The following is a 16511-nucleotide window of genomic DNA, read 5'->3' as shown; positions in this document are numbered from 1 at the left end:
TTCAAAGGATCCTACCTGCAAGCTGTATCTATAACCCCTGTAAACCCAAGCCACACCGTGGGTGCAAATAAAAGGGCCGCGGGCCGTATGTTGAGTAGCACTGCTCTATGAGCTGCCTTTGTTATGCATTGTATGTCTAGGTCCTGATCCCGTAGTGAGAACCACACGGGAGCCTCGTTAGGGGTGATGGTGCCCAGCCTGGCTTGTTCTCCTTGTGGATCAAATCTTGCCTTGCTCTAAGCCAGTGAAACGGAATTAGCTGCAGTGAAACTTGCACCTGATTATGTCAAGGACGACTTTGTCACAAACACTTGACTCTACAGCATGCGAATGTGGTGGTGTACTGAGAGAATCCTCCGTTCCGGCTTGGTAAGACTTTGCGTGATGTCATAAAGGGTTACTGTGTCCACATTCCGATGAGTGGTATGTTGAAATTATACTGTGGGAGGGAGAGGGTGAGCGTGGTAAAGTGTGTAGAGAGAACAGAGGCTGGGTCTGTGGAATCGGCAGCTGAGCCCAGAATGAGTCCTTGAAAAGCACCCATTCCTTCCAGGAGAAACCTAGTGCCCTGGTTCCAAGGTAAAGAGAAACTCATGTGTAAACAAGAGACCGAAGGTGAAAGTAAGCGGATGCACTGGTAAGAGTGGCCAGCTGAGGCAGGACTCTCAATCCTGCCAGCTACTGTACACCAGCAAGAATCCCGAACCCTTGCTGGGCATAGGCAGCCTATCCCTCCTCTCCCACAGGAACCCGAAACACCACTTCTGTGGTCCTGCACCCCAGCACGGGACAGCTGGGGAACAAGGTCCCAGCCCCACTGGGCCAGAGGCAGCACCTGCAGCTACTGGGTGGCACAGCCACAGCACCCCCCAGGCTGTAGCCCCATGGATCAGGTGGCATGGCAGCACCCCCTGGGGATTGGGTAGCTGGGCACTGTGGTGGCCAGTTCCCCAACCCCCTGCCCTGAGCCCTCCACACTCCATTCCACGCTTAAACTTCTTACAGATACTGTTGTATCGGAACCCTTGACCCATTGCATTACAACAGTACCTGTAAGAAATGTAACTTTTGCCCCTGAAACAGACCCAGAAAAACACTGGGTTTCTAAGTTGTCCCTGACACTTGGAAAATGATTCTTCCCAATTAGGCAGGACTTGCACAGCGCTCTCAAGTGCAGTGGCTGGAGAAAGCTGAGTAGGTGGGTTTGGTATTTAAGTATTTTTAAATCCTTTGTACAGAAGGGAAAAGATCGCTTTTATGAACCACTAGGTGGCCATATTACCTGCTCCTGCCTGCTGTGTCTGGCAGCAGGAGGATTGCGGAGAGTAGTTACATAACGTTACTCCTCAGGGCTGGTAGGAGAATATGACTGACTGCTTACTCTTCCAGGGCTGTCTAGGCAGAGAAGCAAGCTGGAGGCTGCTTTCTTGGGAGAGGTGCTAACACTGAGGTTTAAAAAGCATTTTTTGATTGTACAATTTGATCTATACGACCTGTGCTGTTTCATCAATACATTGCTAAACTTACTGGTTGATTTGTAAAGAACAGGTTTTCTTGTTGGGGGTCACCTGCCTTCCTAACAAATGCCGACCTAAGTGTTGAGCAATAACCTCTGAAAGAAATGAACAGATGCAGCAGTTACTTTGTGAGAAAAATTAACCACCGTTGGCCAGCCCCCCAAATTGTCACGTCAAACCATAACTTCTACAGCTGAAGTATTGGGTATGATTCACGAACTTGGTTCCTCCCTCTGGTTGTTTATCATTTTGCTGAAAGCCGCCCCATTACAATCATTCCATCAGTGCTGAGTCTCAATGCAGTATTCAGGCATTTTGAGATGGTAGGTGCAACTGCCTAACTTGATCTCTAACTCCCTCCCCTTTAATACTTAACATAAAACTTTAGTTTCAAAAAACACACACCTTTTAGCTTGGGAGTTGAAGCATGGAGTCTTTTACTGCATTATCACAGCCAGTTGTGCAGGTGTGTGTACATCCAAATTGCTGCCAGCCACCTGGCTTTTTTCAAATTAGCAGCCAGAATGGCAAGACCTCAGAGGCGGGTTATTAATTTCTAATGGTTTAAATGTGACATCCAGAACGTTTCGTACATGAAAAGCTCTACACGTCCATTGACTATTGCTCAGTGTTTTTGAAGGGTGCAAGAGTGTTGCACATTAAATCCACCTTGGAAGAATTTACCCCATCTCATTTATGTAAGAGTTTGCACCCACTAGCTTTATGTAGCTCTGCAAGCCAGCAGCAGCTACTGCTTGGGGGAGCACCTGGTCCTCTTGAAACTACTGAACAGTTCAGGAACATGAGCTTTTCTCACTTTCTATCTTCATTTACTCTTGTCTCTCGGAAATTGCTTGAGGCTGTATTTAGACTGTAACTCCCCTAGCTGGAATGGGGCCCAAAAACAGGCTCTGCCAGATTTACTCTTCATTCATGGGCTCTAGAATGACCACACATTGATTTTATGTCTCTCTCCCACCCCACCCCCCAAAAAACAACTGTGCCTCTAGAACATGGGTTCCCAAACTGGGGGGGCATGCCTCCCCCACCATCAAGTTTTGCTGCCCTGCTCAGTTCCTTTTTTTTCCTCAAGTTTTGCTGCTTTTGGGGGGGGGGCGGGGGGGGCATGAGGGTTTTTTTAAAAATCAAGAAGGGTGGTATGATGCCGAAAAGTTTGGGAACCACTGCTCTAACACCAGGTTGGGATGCTGGTGACCTCTGCCCCAGGGGAAAGATCATTACCTGATAAAGTTATCTCCTGGGGCAGTGAATTCCCCTTGCTGGATCACTGTGCTGTGTTCATTGGCAGCTGTGGCCTTCATTTGGTTTTCAGATGACTTCAATAACCCCCCTAGTTCTAGAATTCAGAAGCGTTTCCTGCCTGCTCTGTTGAGAATGGGAGGAGCCAGAGATTTTATTACAGCTCAGGATTCCTCCACACCAGGGGTGGGCAATAATTTTTGACGGGGGGCCACCCCAGAAGGGGCGGGACCTCGGGCAGAAGGCGCGAGGACAGGACACTTCGGTGCTGCCTCATTCACAGACCCTGATTAGTCTGGGTGGGGGAATGCGCAAAAGTCTTTGCTCCCCCAGAGGGAGCCGCCAACTGTTCTGAACAGCTGGTGGTTTCTTCTAGGTGCCCCTACCCCTGGCAACGGGAGACTTCGTGTGCTCCCCGCTGCTGCCCCCTGGTCAATCAGGGCCTGGAGAGAGGGAGCGTGTGAAGTCTCTCGCCTCCTGCCCTGCAAGGGAGCCCCGTGCTTAGTCACCTACTAGCTGAGCAGCAGCTGGCTGTTGACTTTAACTGCTGAGCCCCTTGATTGGCCTGGGGGTAGGGGAGTGCACAAAGTCTCTTCCCACCCTGCCCTGCAAGGAGCATGCAGCGCTTAGAAGCCCCGTGCCCCTCGCAGGACAGGGGAGACTTTGTGCACTTCCCCCTGCCCCCAGGCCAATCGGGGCTTGGGGGCGGGGTGAGCACGTGAAGTCTCCTCCCACCCTGCCAGGCGCATGCAGTGCTTCTAAGCACCATGCACTCCTTGCAGGGCGGGAGGAGACTTGGTAAGTTTCCTGATTGGCTGGAGGGCGGGGGGAGCGGCAGGCCGGATCAACTTGCTTGGTGGCTGGATCCAGCCTGCTGAGGCCCTTTTGCCCGAGTGTCCTGCAAAGGGGCAGAACATTGGCCAGGTCTGGGCCTTTCTCTTGACAGTCAAACTAAACTCTCCATCTCCGTTCATCCCATGCTCATCAACAACCATAGGTGCAGCGCCCGTTGGTGTCCGATACTGTTTCCTTCCATCTTTCCCTGTCCAATCCCATGTTCCCCCCTAAATAATTCCCCCACGTTTTTACCCCTTCACCTTTCAGGCAGTGGGAGACTGTTGCTGTTGTCTCCTTTTAGGGTAAAGTTACAGTCTTACTCTCTCCTCTCCAGTCCAGAAGCTATCGACTCCCCCCACACCTGCTAAGTAACGATTTCAGACTAGAGCAAGCCCTTGACACGGTTTATAGGCAGAATGATGATTATGCTCATGACAGACGCCAGGATGGTTGTTCGTAAGCAGCAGCTTTAACTCTCAGCCCCGTTCTGTAGCAGCCGGCCCTAAGGATGCCCTGGCTGCTCCCAGACATGGTAGCGAAGGCAGTTAAGGGAGAATTGCTTGATTTCCCCCAGGCAGGGAGACGTCCTAATGCAGATGCATTTGTCAGGCCCGGGTCTGTGCCTCTCTTAAAGAGAGGCTGTATTTTGGCAGGCAGTAAAGTGAAAACCTTTGTCAGAGACCAGGGTCACATCAGGCTAATGCGCACAGCACCCTTCAGGCCTGGCAGCAACGGGCTGTGGATCAGTCTGAGCTCTGCTGGCAGCAACTCTGGGTGGGGACTTTTTTTAATATGTTTCAGAGCCGTGTCCTCAGGCCACGGCTGGAGCAGATGAGTTAGAGGGTTTCTTGAGGTGAATGGGCTGTGGGTGCCAGCAGATCCACGCATGGTGAGAGGAGAACATTGTGCGCCAATGGCTCCCATGCCTGGGTGGCAAAGCAGTTAGCTGCTCCCAGTTGTTTTCCAGTGGCTGTGCCAGACAAACACTCAGTGTGGCCCTCCTTGCCAAACCCGATTGTCACGCAGCCAGAAAGCCACAGACGGGAACCCAGAGCCCTAGTTCTGGCTCTGCCATTCCCTCACCATGTGGCTATGGGCAAGTCACTTCCCTGCTTTGCCGCCATTGTAAAACCAGGCTGATTCCTTACCCATGGGAGCATTCAATCTTCAGTGCTTCTCAGCTGCTGGAGAAGCGCCAGTTGTTTTGGAATCCCATCCCGGCTGAGACAGGAGTGGGGTGCAAAGGGGATATTTCCTGGCATTCCCGGGGGACCGGAGCTCTCAGCATTGAGTTGGAGAGAGAACGTGACACACGCACACCCCCAGCAACATGTTTTGTTGCTCTTTCAAGGCCATATCAAAGGGAGGGAAGCGAAGAACAGGAGGGAAGTCTATTTGTGTGCACTGAGCAGCAGCATCTCCCAAAGTGTAGCCTTCCTTCCTTCCTTCTGTGGCACTAGCCTGGCCCTGCCTCGTTCTCAGCAGCTCATCCCTTTATATCCTCCAAAAAACACATTTAGAATCTATCCGCCTGTTCCAGTGTCTGGCGGCGCATAGTTTACCTTGTAAAAGTCCTGACTGCCGTGTTGTGACATTGTATCCTCCCAGGCTGTGGTGATACACCACACATTAGTTCCATTTCATTCTAGCAAGATGACGAGTTGTAGCAGCAGCGACATGGGATGCTGACCACAGCAAAGTGCTGGAACTCATCCCGTGAACTCTAGTTCTACAGCAACCCATGCTCCCTACCTGGTGGGGAAATCTAACCTGGTGAGTGGAACAGATGCTTAGCATCCCTATGGATTTGTGGTAGAAAGAGACTAAGAGGGGAGGTGCAGGAGGGAAGCCTGTAAAGATAAATGTGGCTTTGCACAATAGACAGCAAGGCTACATCTACACTGGAGGCTTCTTGCACAAGAACAGCTGATCTTGCGCAAAAATGTGCCAGGTGTCTACACTGCACGTGCGTTCTTGCACAAGTAAATTTACAGTACAGCGTTGGAAAACAGGGCTTCTTCCGGAAGAGTTATTCCTCTCCCCATGAGAAATAAGCCTTCTTGCGCAAGAGAGCAGTGTAGAGAGGCAACATGAATTTCTTGCGCAAGAAATCCCTATGGCTAAAATGGCCATCAGAGGTTTCTCATGCAAAAGAGTGTCCACACTGCCATAGACAGTCTTGCGCAAAGCACATCTCTTACACAAAAGCACGTGCCAGTGTAGACACGCTCTTATGGAAGACTTTTTGCGCAAAAACTCTTCTGCAAAACAGTTCTTGCGCAAGAAGCTGCCAGTGTAGACGTAGCCTAAATCCCCAGTGGAAGGGAAATTAAACCACAGGTGGAAAAACATTCGCAACCCAGCAGTGGGATCTTAATGCAAGGAGAACATCTGAAAAGTACCAAGTCAAAGAAAACAGCTTCCCTTCAGTCTCTCGAGAACCTCTAATGCTCTGTAGCTATCCTTTCCCACACCCTTGTTAGCAAAACTCTCCTCCTGGGTCACTTTCTAAATTGTGCCTTTCTTTACGTGCCTCTGGCTACGTCTAGACTGGCATGATTTTCCGCAAATGCTTTTAATGGAAAAGTTTTTCTGTTAGAAGCATTTGCGGAAAAGAGCATCTAGACTGGCACGGACGCTTTTCCGCAAAAGCACTTTTTGCGGAAAAGCGTCCGTGCCAATCTCGACGCGGTTTTGCGCAAGAAAGCCCCAATCGCCATTTTTGCCATCGGAGCTTTTTTGCACAAAACAGTTTTCAGCTGTCTACACTGGCCCTTTTGCGCAAAAGCATTTCCAGAAAAGGGCTTTTGCCCGAACAGGAACGTCAAAGCATTTGCGCAAGAAGCACTGATCTCGGACAGTAGAACTTCAGTGCTTTTGCGCAAAATCAAGCGGCCAGTGTAGACAGCTGGCAAGTTTTTCCGCAAAAGCACCTGCTTTTGCGGAAAAACTTGCCAGTCTAGACGCAGCCTCTATGTTTTAGGCTGTGGCTGGTGTTCTTTGTCACTTGCTATGGACTGTACCTGCTTGTGTGTCTATTTTTTTTTGTATAGTGTGTGGGGGGAGGGGGTGGTCAAAGTTTCCCTCAAACTGTGTCAGTCACATTTGTCAAGGATGCCAGTGAGATTCCACAATCCTGCAGCTCACTAGAAGACCCGTTCATACTCACCCCCCTGCCCTGCCCTGGTGTTGAGGTGCACACATAGGAGATACCAGTTGAACTGCATCAGTTTGGAAACAGATGTGGGTGAAGCAATACCGCTGCCTCTTTTTTTGTGGGCACTTAAATAGACACAAGATAAACTAAACAAACACAGGGGCTAAGTCAGTAAGTAATTGACTTATACCATCAACACATGTGGTTCTCTCAGACTGATCAACGAATGGCCAAGCAAGCTTTTGATACGGTCTCCCACAATATTCTTGCCAGCAAGTTAAGGGAGTATGGGTTGGATAAATGGACTGTAAGATGGACAGAAAGCTGGCTAGACTGTTGGGCCCAACGGGTAGCGATCAACGGCTCGGTGTCAGGTTGGCGGTTGGTTTCTAGCAGAGTGCCCCAAGGATCGGTTCTAGGGCTGGTGTTGTTCAACATTTTTATTAATGACCTAGATGAGGGGATGGATTGCACCCTGAGCAAGTTTGCGGATGACACTAAGCTAGGGGGAGAGGTAGATACATTGGAGGGCAGGGATAGGGACCAGAGTGACCTAGACAGATTAGAGGATTGGGCCAAAAGAAATCTGATGAGGTTCAACAAGTACAAATGTAGAGTCCTGCACTTGGGACGGAAGAATCCCAAGCATTGTTACAGGCTAGGAACCGAATGGCTAAGTAGCAGTTCTGCAGAAAAGGACCTGGGGATTACAGTGGATGAGAAGCTGGATATAAGTCAACAGTGAGCCCTTGTAGCCAAGAAGGCTAATGGCATATTAGGGTGCATTAGGAGGAGCATTGCCAGCAGATCTAGAGAAGTGATTTATTCGGCTCTGGTGAGACCACACCTGGAGTATTATGTCCAGTTCTGGGCCTTCCACTATAGAAAGGATGTGGACGCATTGGAGAGGGTCCAGCAGAGGGCAACCAAAATGATGAGGGGGCTGGAGCACATGATCTATGAGGAGAGACTGATGGATTTGGGTTTGTTTAGTCTGCAGAAGAGAAGAGTGAGGGAAGATTTGAGAGCAGCCTTCAACTTCCTGAAGGGAGGTTCCAATGAGGATGGAGAGAGGCTGTTCTCAGTAGTGACGGATGGCAGAACAAGGAGCAATGTTCTCAAGTTACCGTGGGGGAGGTCTAGGTTGGACATTAGGAAAAACTATTTCACTAGGAAGGTGGTGAAGCACTGGGATAGGTTACCTAGGGAGGGGGTGGAATCTCCATCCCTGGAGGTTTTTAAATCTCGGCTTGACAGGGCCTTGGCTCGGTTGATTTAGTTGGGATTGGTCCTGCCTTGGGCAAGGGGCTGGACTTGACGAACTCCTGAGGTCTCTTCCAGCTCTATGATGCTATGATTTTATGAAGAGCATGCTGATTTAGCTACATCAGTTTCTAACCAATTCAGCTGAGCTGGTACAGCTTTCTGTGTTCGCACAAGGCTTAACAAAGATCATGCAGGCCCACAATCTTCTGTTTGCCAAGTGTATATTCCTGGGGCGTATTGCTTTGGGATGTGGGTTAGTTACATGCCTAGCACAATGTTGCATGCTGTGCACTATAGGGTTGTTAAATATCGGTTAACGGAATAGTCGATTAACCTCATGAATTCTTTTTGGTTACTCGACTATTCTATAGTTCCCAGGGGTGGGGCCCGCAGCTAGTGCGCTCCAGCCCCACTCCCGAGGAGCCCCCTGCCGCCTCAATATCAGAGGCAGCAGCGTAGGGTCCTGGGGGGGGGGAGCTGGTCCACAAAGGAGACAGTTTAAAAACTAGCTTCCTTCACGGACCGGCTGCCTGTCACCCCGCGCTGCTGCCTCTGATACAGAGGCAGCAGTCCATGTCCGGGGTGGGGGCTGAGCTCCTGGACCCAGCGCAAGCCGGGACTGAGCCAGGCTGCCTGCCTGCCTGCCTGGCTCCTAATACACTTTAAATGCAGAGCAGTGTAGGTCCCACTGGCATGAACCAGGACTGAGCCAGGCTGCTGGCCAGCCTGTTAAAAAATGTACTGGCTGGGGGGAATGCATGTAGTCTATAGCATTAACCTATAAGCTTTTGCTTATCGGTTAATTGACTACACTATTACATTCCTAGTGCACAATTGCTTTGGAGATTTGCAGTTGTCCCACCAGCACCTCTGAATGGAAGAGCCTGATCCACAGACCACTAAGGCTAGCGTCTCATCCACACTTGCGTTAAACCCCCTTTTGGAAGAGGACCGAGCTGTGTATTTGGTTCAGTGGTGTATGTTTTGTGGTCGGTGGGTTGGCGCTTTGTTTCTGATGTGGGGATGGCAGATGTCTGCCGGCGTCGCTCATGTAAGGGGGACACAAGTACGGCTGGGTTTATATGGCCATTTTCTGCTCGATCCCAGGACATTGTGATGGGGAAGGATTTTGATGCTGAATGTGAGAGACAAAGTTCCTTCAAGAAACGATAAGCATTTACCGAGGTGTAACCAGAACAGGCTCCTTTGTTAAGCTGCCATCATGTTTCTTATGGAAGTTGTGGTGCAGGGGAAAGTGTTAGCTGCTATTTGGACTTGGAGTCAATGGGATTCCACCTGCAAATGTAGAGATGGTTTGTCCCAAGATCATTCATTCTCCCTCTGGTTTTTATAGAAAACTGCAGTCCAGCCCTGCACAAACACCCCTCTCCCCCAGCTCTAGGGTTAAACACAATCTCTGCTTAGAGCCACACCTGGAAGAACAGGAGAACTTGGCAAAACAAAACACACACACAAGAATCTCTATGGAAGGGGTCCTTGTGGCTGTAGCCTTTTCTCTTTGTTGAGCTGCTTCATGGTTTTTGCTGCTGTTTTGCTTTCACCCTGGATGTGTTGTCTGGTGTTTATCCCATTGTTTTGTTTCTAACGCCATGTGGCTCTGGGATGGGAACGATAAATCTGGGGCTGGAGAATGTTTAGGCTGAACAAACGCCACATTCCAGCGTGTTCCTGAGACGGAAATGCCGGTGCAGGCAGATGCATCTGCCTTACCACTCTGGAAGCACAAACAGGCTAGATTAGCTAATGACTGACAGGTAGCAGGTAAGCTGAGGAGTCTCTGTATAGCAAACAATTTGGGGAAAACAACCAGTTCCACTAGCAGCGCTCCATTAGAGGTGGTCCCTGGGCCTGCTCTTTTGAAGTGGGTAGCTCTCCTCCCACCCTCTGTCTGTGGGTTCTCTGGGCTGGGTCCTGTCCTGGGTTGGAAAATACCTGGTATGTTGTGATTTGCAGTCTAGCTAATACGACACCAGTGTTTTTTGGGTATTGTAGGTGTTAGCCAGGGGACGCAAGCTAGCTGGACTGATGGATTTGAGAGACCCCAATGAAAAGGGACAGGGGTGATCATTCGCTAGGGGATGGCCACCCCGAAAGACCGAGGGAGGAGGAGGTAGGAACAGTAATGGAGAGGTGGATCCGATGTGAGTCGATACCTGCACCCTGAGCAGAGGAACAAACCTCTGGATATTAAGGCATCCCAGCTAGAAGCTCGGTGTGTGGTTTAGGCCTTCCTGTGCTTTTTTGTGCGTGTTACGTTGCAGTTTGCTGTGCCACTCGGTGGGCGGAAATTGAAATCCGTATCAGTAAAAAGGAACGGCTTACATTAGAACAACAGGGAGATTCAGGGGCGCTTAGACTGGCTATTGCACTGTCCGGGTGACAGGCTGGACAAAGCCCTTGCAGAGAGACAGGAGGGCTATTCCTACGGTAAGGAACAGACCCGATGGGACCGCCGGGATCTTTTCCATCTCTAGCTTCTCGGAAGGTGGGATGGCTACATTTGCTGACTCAACAATGGGATTGTCCACAAGGATTTGACAGCGTTTCCTGCGTTAACAGGAAATCACTGGGGCTTCTTTCCTTCGTGCGTAAGGCAACAGGATCTTCGTCCTCTTGCTCTCTGCCACCATCGGCAGAACGGGGGCGGGCGGAAGGAAAGGCACGAGAGGAACTCAGTCAGCCCATGATGTGAAATCTTGTGCACGAAGAGACTTGGCACTAGCTCCAAGGCTCTTGGAACCACTTGGGATGCGTTTCCCATGGCCAGGCCTCAGGCATGCAGCTACTGGCCTCCTTGCTGAGGAGTGTGTTCTGCACCCAGTGCAGAGCCATCCACCCAGCAATCTCTGGACCACAGGCTCTAGCCACGGCGTTCCCTATTCTCCAAGGGGCATGTGGGGCTTGGGGAGAACCCGTGAGCTCGGCAGCGTGGCTCATAGAAGAGAGAGATTGAGCAACCCAACAAGGCCACCCTTCCCAGAGGCAGGGGCAGGAATGCTCCAACCGCCCCGCCTCTTCTCTGCTTTTTCTAGTGAGTTGGAGCCACTTCCCCAGCACAGGCCTAGAGGGAAGAGTGTTGCGTGGTAACTAGGCATTCCCGGCTCTGCCCACTGACTTGCTGCTTGGACCTGGGGTATCCCTAAACGGCGCTGGCCCGGTTTCCTCATGTTTTGCATAGGGTGAGTGTACTGACCTTCCTCCCCAGGGAGTTGTGTGGGGGAGTTTAACCTTTGCAGCCCCAGAGAGATTATGTCTGACCTTGAATTTGTGATGGGGAAGGATTGACCCGTCAGTTTGCTTGGGGCAGGGTCGGTGTGGGTGTGTGTTTTCCTATGGCAAAGCTTTCCTGGCCTCCCCTAGCTATTCTTTGGCTTTCCCTGCACTTTTGGAGCCACAGGGCACTGTCAGGCCCCTCCATAAAGAACGGTCCAAGCTGTTCAATTGCATGAACTGTGGAGGTGTCCAAATACTCCTGGAAGGGGATTTGGAATTTCCTAATGTGCATCTTTTGTCCAGAAGCAGAATGTGTTGCAGCTGCAGGCCCCAAGCTCGTAAGCCAAAATCCTGTATTGGGTTTTTCCTTCACTCAGCGCACAGTCAACCTGTGGAACTCCTTGCCAGAGGATGCGGTGAAGGCTAGAACTTTAACAGGGTTCAAAAAAGAGCTAGATAGCCATTGATGGACCGAACTTCCATGAATCTACTAGCCAAGATGGGTAGGAATGGTGTCCCTAGCCTCAGTTTGTCTGGAAGGGGGAAGACAGGGGAGGGAGCACATGAGGATTACCTGTTGTGATTCCTCCCTCTGGGAGATCTCGTATTGGCCACTGTTATAAGACAGGATACTGGGCTAGCTGCCTTCCCCGGTGGCTGGGGGGAGCCAGCCTGCTGTGCCATGTCTCCAGCAGCTGGGCTGCCTTCCCTGGTGGCCGAGAGAAGCCAGGCTGCAGCACCACGGCCATAGCCTTCCCCAGCGGATAGGGATGTTAAATTTAAATTAATTAATTAATTGAATAGTTCATGGGATTTCCATTGACCATTCAATGAGTCTCTAAGGGTTCCTCCGCCTTTGAACTTACAGTTCCAAAGCAAAAGCCCCGCAGGGAAAGTGGAACCAGCTGGCCCTGCGCTCCCTGTGGCACCTGAGCCTTTGAAATGTACAAGAGTCCTGGCGGGGCTCTTGTACATTTCAAAAAACAGAATCGCAGCAGAAGCGGTGCAAGCAGAGACCGCTTCAGTCCCTGCTCATGCCGTTTCCACTGTGCCTCTAACTCCCCTGCCCCTCGCGGAGACGGTGCTGGGAGGAACCAGCTTTTAAGCCGGCTTCCCCCAGTACCAACTCCTGCTCCCCCCCTTGCTGTCTCTCTCTGATAGAGGCAGCATGGAGGTGGAGAGTGATTAGTCACATCACTAGTCAAGTAGTCTCTTACATCCCTACCAGTGGCGGCCCCAACCCTAGGTGGTCGGCGTGTAGGCAGTTTTGGGAAGGCCGTGCCTTCCTTTGCCTGCATTACCGACCACCCATGGCCAAGTTTTCAATCAAGATTGGATGTTTTTCTAAAAGATCTGTTCTTGGAATTATTTGGGGGAAGTTCTATGTCCTGTGTCATCCAGGCGATCGGACTAGTTTATCGAAATGGTCCCTTTCTGGCACCAGAGTCTATTCATGGCACAGACGACCTGATTATCCATTACCAGTACAGTGTCTCTTCTTCACAATCGAGTAGCATTTCTAAAGCACCCGTCAGTCCGTTATCAGGCACTGAACTGCAACCTGCAGAGTAGCCGCCCTCTTGTTCCAATTGCTCAGTCTCTTCATTTGCCTCCAGCTCGGTTCATTGGTCTTGCCGGAGCAATGCTGCGTAGAGGAGATGTCAGAGGAATGTTTTGGTCGTGGCCCTAGACTGTCTCTCTGACCTAGCTGGGCTGGTTCTGTGGTGATGCAGCAGATCCCAAACCCTGCTGTTAATTCCGTTGAATCATTTTTCTATGCAAAGCGTGAAGATTTTTCTGAAGCATTTCACCAAGGCTGCTGTTTTGCCTCTGAACATCCTGGCTTCACCCTTCTCCTGTGGGAGCTGCTCAGTTTGGCCAGTCCCAAAACATGGTCCCTGGGAATGATAAGCAAAAACTGCTGCGGTCATTTCCTCCTGATAGCTTTAAGATGGGGCAAGGTTCCTGGTTTCTCTGGGATCCTCTAGCTCCCCCTCTGCGCTGCACTGGCTTGTCGGAGTTTAGAGTTAGGACCCTGCAGACTCTTAAACATCGGGCCTGCTTCTTCTACCCTGGACAGCCACCCTCATCTGTGTTAGTGTCTGTGCGTCTGGCACATCAGCCCTTCTACAACCACCCCAGGGCTCTGAACGTCAAGTTGGGTTCTTGGCTTCTACTGACAGGCAGATTTGACAAAAGGTCACATGAAACCTGCAAGCCCCATGCAACGTGTGCTACATTCAGTGAGTCTGTGGTAGCATGAATGACCAGGCCTTGTGCATAGAGAACAATGTGTTGCAGGTGCATAAAGAGGGACAGAATCCCGCTGACTCCAACAGGTGTGCTGTAAAATAAATAAACGTATCCCCTCAGATCAATCATCAATTCTTCTACTATGGAATGCCCGGAGAGAACAGGCCAGGTTTTGAAAGGAGCCACCCTTCTACTGAAGAGTTTCAAAAACTGACGACAAAGGGAGACGACAGAACTGGAATTTGTTTGCAAATTCAGCACTATCGACTTAGCATTGCATAAGGATCTCATCTGGTGAATGCATTACAAAGGCAACTTCCCCTCCCTGGATATTCACATCTCACACCAAATGCTGTGAATGATCCACTGCCACCCTGACTTAATTAGCATCGTTGACACAAGCAGCTTCTTCCTTATATAGACTCCTGCTTCTGTAACTGCCACTCCAATACACCTGATGAAGTGGGTTTTACCCATGAAAGCTCATGCCCTAATAAATGTTAGTCTTTAAGGTGCCACAGGGCTCCTCGTTTTTCCAGTTCATACAGTTACACTGCAGCATGGAGCTGTATGTTAACTCCTTACTCTGGTGCTGTGACTTTGGTGCTGTCTAGCCGAATCCTTTTGCTAAGGGAGCAAACCATTTGAAGAGTTCCCTGTTCTGATGGGATTGACCTTGTGCAGCTGCAACTTCTTTTAGCATCAGCTCGGTGGTTTCAGAGGGAAGCTTTTGGAAGGAGGAAGAACGTGATTCTTAGTTTCCAGTGTCACAGAGCTCAGGAAGTCTGGAAAATGCTGCAACCACAAGGACCCCTTCCAGAAAGATTCTTTTTTGGTTTGGTTTGCCAAGTTCTCCGGGTGTTTTTTCCAGGTATGGCTCTAGAAAGCGTCCTCAGCCTCTGCAGGCTGCGGTAGAACAGCGTTCACGGGATGGAAAAACTGGATTGTTTTGTGACCTAATGTGCGTTGAAATCCTTCTTCTGGACAGGCAATCGTGCCAGATAGGTCATGTGTGAAGGCATATAATCTGAAACAGCTTGGGTCTGAGAACACCAGCTCTCGGGCCAGGATATTCTTGCCTCTATACGAATGTGTGTCAGTGCAGCAGAGGGAAAGAGAACACCCTGGGCTGGCCCCATGGCAGTAGTGAGGGGCCTGGTCCGGAGGCGTGTGCTCCTGAAGGCACTGGGGAAGCTCTGTGAAAGAGGGGCACGTGGAATGCAACAGGTCAATGCGGTTTGAGCGTCCTGGTTCTACTCCGTTTCTAGCCCTCCCGGGACTCCCACCTCAACACCTGAACAAAGTAACTGTAGGGTTAGGCACAGCCTTGGGGGGCCATCAGAGCACCCGGCTCCCTTCCGACAGCTGCCTGAGCGTGGCAGCCGGTAGCCGGCGTCTCATGCGGTGCCTCCGAACAAAGCATGCAGAGCAGAGCCAATGCCTGTGTGTCTCCTCCCCTGGCCTTGCCGGAACCCACCGGCAATAGGGCAGGGCCTGCAGGCTGCTTCTACCGTGACAGCGTGGAGGGCCCAAGAGCAGTGGCTGAGCTTAGTGTGTGGCACAGAGCAGCCCCTGCTTAGGCTTCCCCATGTGGCGACCAGATGGGAAGGGGCTGCTCTTGCTGTGGAGCATGTCCGTGTGCATTCCAGAGCGGCACACGGGTACATCAGAACTGGGCTGGTGCACGTCCCTCAGTGTGTGACGTGGCCCTCCTGGCTCAGTGCCCCACGACTCGGCTCTGCCCCCTCCCCCTTCCCCCATGGCCACGCTCTGAATTCACGGGCTTTTTTACTGCAGAAAAGGAGGAGCTGCCCCATAGGGACCTGCAGCAAGGAGCTGGAAGGGCTCTGCCCGAGCGCCGTTTGAGTCCACGGCTCGTTTGTGGCCGTATTTTTTGGCGACAGGGGGAGGGGAGGAGGAGGAAAAACTGCTGCCTTGTTTTGCCTGCATTGGGCTGCTGGGTGCGGGCGGGGGGTGTCTCTGCTGCCCCAGAAGAGTGGGGGTTGCTGCGGGCTGTCAGGAAAAGACACTAAAAGAGAAAAACTAAACTCTTTGGCCGATCAGGCTTTTGCAGCAATTGCTGCGGCCCAGCACCGGCCGTGCCCACCAGATTCAGTGGGGGCTCCCTGTAAAGATGCCACCGGGTGCTCTGGGGCAGACACACTGTGTTTCTGGGCTGTGATGAGCTCCTCAGGCGGGCAGCTCCCAGGGGCCAGCCACAAAGCACCCAGTCACCATGGCAGGTGCATGGGCTGGCCCTGAGTCTTAGAGGGAACCAGCTTCTCTCGGTGCCCCCAGACTGGTGGGAAGGTCCCCACTGCTCAGCAGCTCTCTCCAGAGTGCAGGGGAGGGTGCACATGGGAAAAATGGCTCCCCTGCCCAGAGTGTTTCCTTTTAGCCCGGGGCAGATCAAAGCCGCCAAAGGAGATGAATAACCCTGGCCTGCTAGTGGCATGGTACCACCCTGCATCTCCTCATTCCTCCTTAGCAGCAATTGCAACAGGAACAGCGGTGAGCCGCCTCTGGGCAGAGAGCTCTGCTTTGAGATTCGCTCGTTAACAGAGAAACCCCACGCATGGCGCCGCTTTCGTCCGACCCTCCCTCTCTCTCTGCCCTGGTGATCAGCCAGGAGGAACACCCCTGCCAAGTGACGGTTACACTGACCTGCTAGCTAATTCCCCTGCTAGATTTCACGCAAGCGAAATGTTTTGCTGAGCGGTTCTTCAGATCCCATCGTCTCCAACAACCTGCGTGGGAAGCCCCTTTCCAAGAAGGGCAGAGAGGAGATGTGCCTCGTATCCATAGTCAATTCCAAGGACTCCTTGTGTAGGACTCCACAGCTACAGCTTTCCGCACCAGTACAGCGAGAAGGCCCGTGTCCAGGCTCTTAAAGAAGCAGCAGAAATAGAAGGAACTGCCAACACTTGCCCAGACAAAGAGCCCATGGGTGGCACATAACTGCTCCTGAGGGATAGGATGAAGTTTAA

At 51.4% G+C, this 16511-nt stretch overlaps 1 protein-coding gene and 1 long non-coding RNA gene across 2 annotated transcripts in view; one reads left to right on the top strand and one right to left on the bottom strand.

Annotated features, from left to right (window-relative positions):
- LOC142819022 (uncharacterized) overlaps positions 1-16511 on the bottom strand; it is a 43334-nt gene that overhangs the window by 13819 nt on the left and 13004 nt on the right. The gene's annotated exons all lie outside the window — the stretch shown is intronic.
- Positions 450-16511, top strand: part of INSR (insulin receptor) — a 133856-nt gene continuing 117794 nt past the window's right edge. Inside the window, exon 1 of the mRNA XM_075902958.1 lies at positions 450-579. The gene's annotated coding sequence lies outside the window, so the exon portion shown is untranslated. The remainder of the gene's footprint in view (positions 580-16511) is intronic.

Source organism: Pelodiscus sinensis, chromosome 19, assembly GCF_049634645.1.
Source record: "Pelodiscus sinensis isolate JC-2024 chromosome 19, ASM4963464v1, whole genome shotgun sequence".
In the NCBI taxonomy this organism is placed as follows: domain Eukaryota; kingdom Metazoa; phylum Chordata; order Testudines; family Trionychidae; genus Pelodiscus; species Pelodiscus sinensis.
Note: the sequence above shows the minus strand (reverse complement) of the source record. Positions and strands in the feature narration are given on the sequence as shown.